The 6,571-nt window shown below is 43.4% G+C and overlaps 1 long non-coding RNA gene across 1 annotated transcript; it reads left to right on the top strand.

Moving 5' to 3' along the window:
* Window positions 1-167: 167 nt before the first annotated feature.
* On the top strand, window positions 168-3,405 carry LOC115297034. The gene is made up of 2 exons (XR_003911223.1): window positions 168-343; window positions 3,073-3,405. It is a non-coding gene; the product is annotated as an uncharacterized LOC115297034 (long non-coding RNA).
* Window positions 3,406-6,571: the final 3,166 nt, after the last annotated feature.

Raw genomic sequence — 6,571 nt, 5'->3', positions numbered from 1 at the left:
GGCGCCGAGCGGTGGGACCCGCGGGTGGGCGCAGCGGTCTGAGGGGACGCCCGCACCACGAGCGCAGCCGCTGCCACAGCAGCCAGGGAGGCGCGCGCCCGGGATCCCGTGCCTTTCGGCCGCGCGGTGACGGCGGGGACGCGCGTGTGCACACGTGACCCGGGAAGCGCGGGGCCCTGCGGGGCTCCTGGCGGAGCAGCTCTTCCTCTGGAAGTCGGGTCGCAGGGCGGGCGGCCACCTCCCAACCGCAGGGGACCTAAGGTTAGGGGCTGTTCTGAACTCAGGAGGTGAGGAAAGTCTCCGTGAGGAAAGACGGCTTTGCCAGACCTGCCGCCGTCAGATGGTGAGGATTTCTATGCCCCACTCGAAGTATTTTGCTTGAGCACCGACCCGGGGGCGCCTTGTTGACTTGGCCCTGGAGCTGTTGTTAAGCTCTGGAGCTATTTGTAACCCCACAGCACCCCTAAATGAGACGGACTTGTACTCTGGGGCCATCCCGATTTCATTCACATCGAAAGCTTCCAATCTGAACGCTTAACAATTTGGCCTCCCCAGTTCAAACCCTGGGGCCTTTCCCTCGGGCCTCTGGGTCTTTCCCTCAGGCCACTTCCCCCCTTGCCATTTCCAACAGGGACCAGCATTTGGGCTGCCATTAGGGAAGCAGAAAAAGATGGAGACACAGAATTAGGTAAAAGCTTAAAGCAACAGCACCTACTGAGGAAGATTTAACTTTCCATGTTCTTCCAAAGAGAATCTTCCTGACGACATGGACATGGAAGAACAAGGACAGGAATTGGGGCATCCCCTGAAGGACAGGGACAGTTGGAAAGCAACAAGTGATGACGACAGCCGGAAAATTGGGGCCGTCCCTGTCCAGGCTAGAGAAACTGCCCTTAAACAAATGGAAAAAATCAGGAAACCACCCTGGGAAAGATTTCCAGTCTTCTCTAGCCTGATGTGGACTCCATATTTCCAGTTTGTTGGAAGAAGCATGACTTCTACTCCTCTAAGATTTCAAATCCTATTTTCCTTCCATGACTCCTGCTATCAGCCATGCCTCTTCTGCTCTCCCTCCTCTTCCCTCATCTCACCCGTGAGGTCAAAGAAGTCAGTGTATCATCTGAACTCTGATGCACATGTGCTTTTGTCTAGGGGATTAAGTGGAAGGCTGTATGTAGCACTACTTCCCTCTTTGGGGACGCAGAGCCCTTCAGTAAACTGTAAACCTGTTTTGTGGCCACTTCTGTACCGTTTGTCCTGTGATCATTGTCATTATTTTTGGTCTTATCTGTAGAAATTCTATGGGAGGAAATGTAATAACCTCTTGGTGTCTATGTGAGCGTGAATGTGCAGCTAAGTCTGGCTCGCCTGCCGGGTTCGATTCTGTGACTCCACCCGTGGGCACCGTTAAGGTCCCCAAAAGCCTACGGACTCTGAGTGGGCCTGTCGGCGAATCTGTGATGAACGGAATACAGTTTATGGCGGCATCGGAATAGTTTCCGATGGTAAGTCACAAAGCTGAGACCTCTATGGCTAAGCGTCACCTAAGGTTCTTTGACGAGGCCAGACAGGCATCTGACTGGTCTCATTAGAGGGGGCACCCTTACCCCCTTAGTCTTTGTGACACCACCTCACGTGAACATTATGGGATTGGGACTGTACAGAGGAGACCTTATTGGTCTGGCTGAGATAAAAATCAGAGTGAAGGGGATGCTGACTCTCTCTGTTCCTCTGCCTTGTAGATGTGAGGGTTTCTCCCTCATTCATTTCCCAGGTTCACGGCTATAATTGGACCCAATTGTGGTTAGTCCATGTCAGGACAAGGACTTTTTTTTCCAAGCAACTGCCGAAACTCCTTTTGTTTCAGGGAAATTCCCTATCTTCTCTGGACTGACATGGACTGCCTAATTCTGCTGGTTAAAACAAAACAAAAGAAACCTGAAGTCTGCTCCTCAGTCTGAGCTGACAAAATCTAAAACTGGGAATTCTCTTTCTCATTTGCTGGCCCCTCTACTCTTTTGCCTTCCCTTCCCCCTCTCTTTTTCTGCACCACCAGGGTCGGCAGGGAGGGAGAGGGGCGGGAGGTGGCCTGCACAACTGACTCCTCAAGGCCTCAAGGAACATCGGCTCCCTCTCCTGTCCTAGATGTTGAGAGCAAAGACCACCAAAGCCATATTTCTCCACCACCTTTCCAGGTCAAAATTAACTGTGGTGAACAAAGTGTCTTACGTGGACTCAAATAAAACATATTCAGTGTTTAAGTTAAGTCTGTTGGTTTGAGATAAACAATGTTTATCAGAAAAAAAAAAACAACCAACCAACCAGAAAAAAACTCTACCTGGATTTGCTGAAGGTCAAATAAGTTCCTGTTATCTCGGTTTCAATTTGTTAACGAAAGAATTACTTAGAGTGGAGGTTAATTTTGTCTGTCTCATAGTTTTCATAGGTAATTGTTAAGATAGTTTTGAAAGTCCTTGCTAACCTAAAATGTTTTGCTTGCATGATAAATTGAGATTGAATTCATTGGCTATCTAACGAGATAAGAAGCTAAAGCAGGGGTGCCTGGGTGGCTCGGTCGGATGAGCGTCCGGCTTTGGCTCAGGTCATGATCTCACAGTTCGTGGGTTCAAGCCCCGAGCCCCGAGTTAGGCTCTGTGTTGACAGCTTGGAGCCTGGAGCCTGTCTTCCGATTCTGTGTCTCCCTCTCTCTCTGACCCTCCCCTGCTGATGCTCTCTCTCTCAAAAATAAATAAAACATTAAAAATATGTTTAAAAAAAGAAGCTAACACACTAATTACTATGTGTAGGTTTGTGCTTTTGAGTTGTAAAAAAACTAGGATATTTGAAACTCCTGAAAAACATGCTTTGTACTTAATTGGTTCATAAATTCACCATCTAAGAAAAATTTCTGGTGTAAACAACTCTGTTGGTTACTAAGTCCTTAATTGACTTAGTAACCAGTTAAAATTCTGCTAAGTGTACTTCAGACTGATGGTGAAGGACCAAACTGACTCCATGACAGGCTTCAAATAAGCCTCAGAAACTAGAAGGCCTAAGTTTCTGTTTCCCCAGGTGTGACGCAGCAGCAACGGAAAGAAAAACAACCCACCTGTTGCCTGAGCAGATACCACCACCAGCCCGAGCCAATATTCCCGCTGTTTTAGTGAGCCCTTAGTTTTAAATTAGCCAATCACCCTGTGCCACGCCAACCTCTGCCAACGTGCCACCCAATCATCTTGAAATCCCAGCCCCTCACTCCACCCTTCACGCCATCCCTCGCGCCTACTGTAATAAAAACCCTGCTCAACTGATGATCAGGGCTCTCACCATGGATCCACTGTGTTGGTGAGATCTGAGAGACCGAGGTTAAGCCTGAATAAACGCCCTTTGCTTTTGCATACGTGACTCGGGACTCCTGGTGGTCTTTGGGGGGAATCCACCTTGTAGCTTATAACTTCCTAAGGTTTTAACAAACTTCCCAGGATTTAAATGGTAAAAGAAGTCTTTTGACCAATTAGACCCTTTCATTTGGAATGCTAAGTTACTTGGAAAAGCACTGTAGAACTATGGTAAACCTTAAGTATTACATGGGTAAATGCCACAACTGCTCAAATACATATGCACTTCCTAAAGTTTTAATGTTTTGTATAAGGCCATTACTTAATATTCTGATTACTGGAAGTGTTGACAGAGAAATAACTGAATTTCTTTGTCAATGGCATCATAATGAACTCGCATCAGATCTTTAACAATGTCCATTTCTGATATTTTGTCATTTATAATTGTTATTCTCTCACAAAACATGTTTCTTCTTCAAAGAGATTTATAAAAAGGACTTTTAAAACAAATACAGGTATTTGACATCTTTAAGATTCATACTAAAATGGGTAAAAATTTCCAGAGCTAAATAGCTGCATTCAAACTAAAAAGATTTAGAAACGTGGGACTAAGTGAACTGAGGAAGATTATAGTTTTGTGATTCTTGTTGAAAAGAACCGCTGGTTCTCTAACGTTTGCTTCTCCAGATTAAGGAAACTTTTTCTTTAGATACCTACAACATACAAAAAGGCCATAAAGTATTCATTCGTAAACTGAAGCATTCATTTTTCTTTCTACCTAAACCCTCTAAAATTCAAAACCTCCCAGTGAGTATTCTTTCTTTCATGGCAATTATAATTGTTCCATAAGTTCGATAAGAATCTGTTCATTTTGTAGCAGGATGCCATTGGAAATACTACTTATTTTGCCAAGGCTTTGACTGGAATGTCATATTTGAGATTCATGCACAGACTCAGATATAACCAGCCTCAAGGAACTAAGGTTGGCTTTATGGAACATGGAGCCATAAAGCTTCATGGAAATGTTGGCTGGACACCTTGATAACAGAGTTCCCAGCAGCCTCCCCAGGTGAGTAAAGGTCACTTCCTAGCAGGAGCAGGAACCTCAGCATATCTTGGGAATTTACCCAGTTCATTAAGTATTGCAGGTCCGTCTGATGGAAAGTACTTGGCTTGACTTCTGGCCTGGAGAGGATACTAAAAGTTCAAGTTCTTTAAAAGATCCTCATGAACAATCTTTATTCTTGCTGAGCTTATGTAAATAATTAGGCCAGGGTTGTTAAGACTGGACTTGTTCCACAAATGCATTAGTCTCGATTTGGCTATCTCTGGAAATGGGTGTTTAGAGAGAAAAACTATGTTTCTTTTATAATTTTTTTCATGTTTTATTATTGAGAGAGAGAGAGAGAGAGAGAGAGACAACATGAGCAGGGGAGGGTCAGAGAGAGAGGGAGACACAGATTCCGAAGACAGGCTCCAGGCTCTGGGCTAGCTATCAGTAGAGAGCCGATGTTTTGAAGGTTGGAGAAACTGAGGTCTAGCAAGCATAGAGTAAATCCCACATCAGTGGCAAAGATGGTATTCTGCTTATTGAAATAAACACAAGATACTGAGTTGGAATTTCTGCCAAGGAAAGTAAGTAAGGTACTCAGAGATACCATGCTGGAAAATTTGAGATCCAAAGTAAAAAAAATTCAAAATATTGCAAATTAGTAGCTTTTTTTTTTTTTTTAAGAGCAGACCATTCTTGGCAGTTTTATTTATGATTTTTAAAAAATTTTTTAAAGTTTACGTCCAAGTTAGCATATAGTACAATAATTTCAGAAAATTAGTAGGTTCTTAGTTCTTGCACTGGTTGGGAAAGCAGACTAAAATTGGTCTAATTGTTCCTCTTCACATCACATCAAACTTCTTAGATTCTGTCACTATGAACAGCAAGTAGGAAGGTATTTCTCTTGAATGCTTGGTTATGTAAAGGAATTGGTGTTTCTTTCAAGGTTTTCAAACAATTTGATAGCTCTTTTATGTGATCTAATACACACTACAAGTCTTAATTTTTTATATTTAGCCTGTCACTCATCTAAGCTTTTTTGTAATGTGGTGTGAGGCACAGTTCTTTCAACAGTTATTCTTCCAAGCGAATAAGCAACTTATTTTTCTTAATGTTTATTTATTGGGGGGGGGGTGTGGGCAGGGGAGGGGCAGAGAGAGGAAGAACCCCAAGCAGGCTCCACACTGTCAGCACAGAGCCTGATGCGGGGCTCCATCTCATGAACCATGAGATCTTGACCTGAGCCGAAATCACAAGTCAGATACTTAAGTGACTGAGCCACCTAGGTGCCCCAGTGAATACACATTTTATGCCCAAAACATCCTTTTCCTATAAAAATGAACTACTGCCTCCACAATGTATGCTAAAACATTAGCATCTCATTCTCAGTGATTAAATAAGTATCATATAAAACTCCTTTCCACTGTCACTAAAGGGACTGTTATGTCTAAGTTCAGCTTGTCTCTGCTCAGGTGGCTTGGCTGTGAATTTTGATAGCCCTGATGAAAATGAGGCTCTGTGCTTTTTCGTTCTACTCATTGCCTCTGGCTTTCCTTTCTCTATTCTGAGGACGTCAATGGGTGCTTGGTAGCTCTTGGTGGAAGAAGCTTCATAGAAGCCGTTTTCTTTCTCAGAAAGGTGAGGAGGAGCATTTGGAAACAGGAAGCAGGTAAAAATTTCAATCCCATAGTGCACACAAAAGCATACTAAAACTAGAAACACGTAAAATTCTTTATTTAAAGTACACTTCTCTTAAAAATGTTTCTTTAGAGGTGCCTGGGTGGCTCAGTGCATTGAGCACCTGACTTCGGCCCTGGTCATGATCTCACAGTTCGTGAGTTCGAGCCGGGCGTCAGGCTCTGTGCTGAGAGCTAGCTCAGAGCCTGGAACCCTCTTCCGATTCTGTGTGATCTATCTGTCTCTTTAAAAAAAGTTTCTTTAAAGCACACTTAAAAGTGCTCCTTATTCTTCTCTCCTGCAAAATAACTCAATTTTATCAGAAGTAAAACTAAAAAACGATTTCTCTTTACACATTCATTTTTCTCTTAGGAAAAAAAATATAATGCAGCTACAAAACTGCCTTCAATCATTATCTGGCTTAATTTTGCCTATGTTGACAACACAAATGGTGACATGTTGACTAACACTTTTTAAAAAGTTGAGAAATTTCAAATCCTAAGGT

Source organism: Suricata suricatta, chromosome 7, assembly GCF_006229205.1.
Source record: "Suricata suricatta isolate VVHF042 chromosome 7, meerkat_22Aug2017_6uvM2_HiC, whole genome shotgun sequence".
NCBI lineage: Eukaryota > Metazoa > Chordata > Mammalia > Carnivora > Herpestidae > Suricata > Suricata suricatta.
This window is presented reverse-complemented; position numbering and strand designations above follow the sequence as displayed.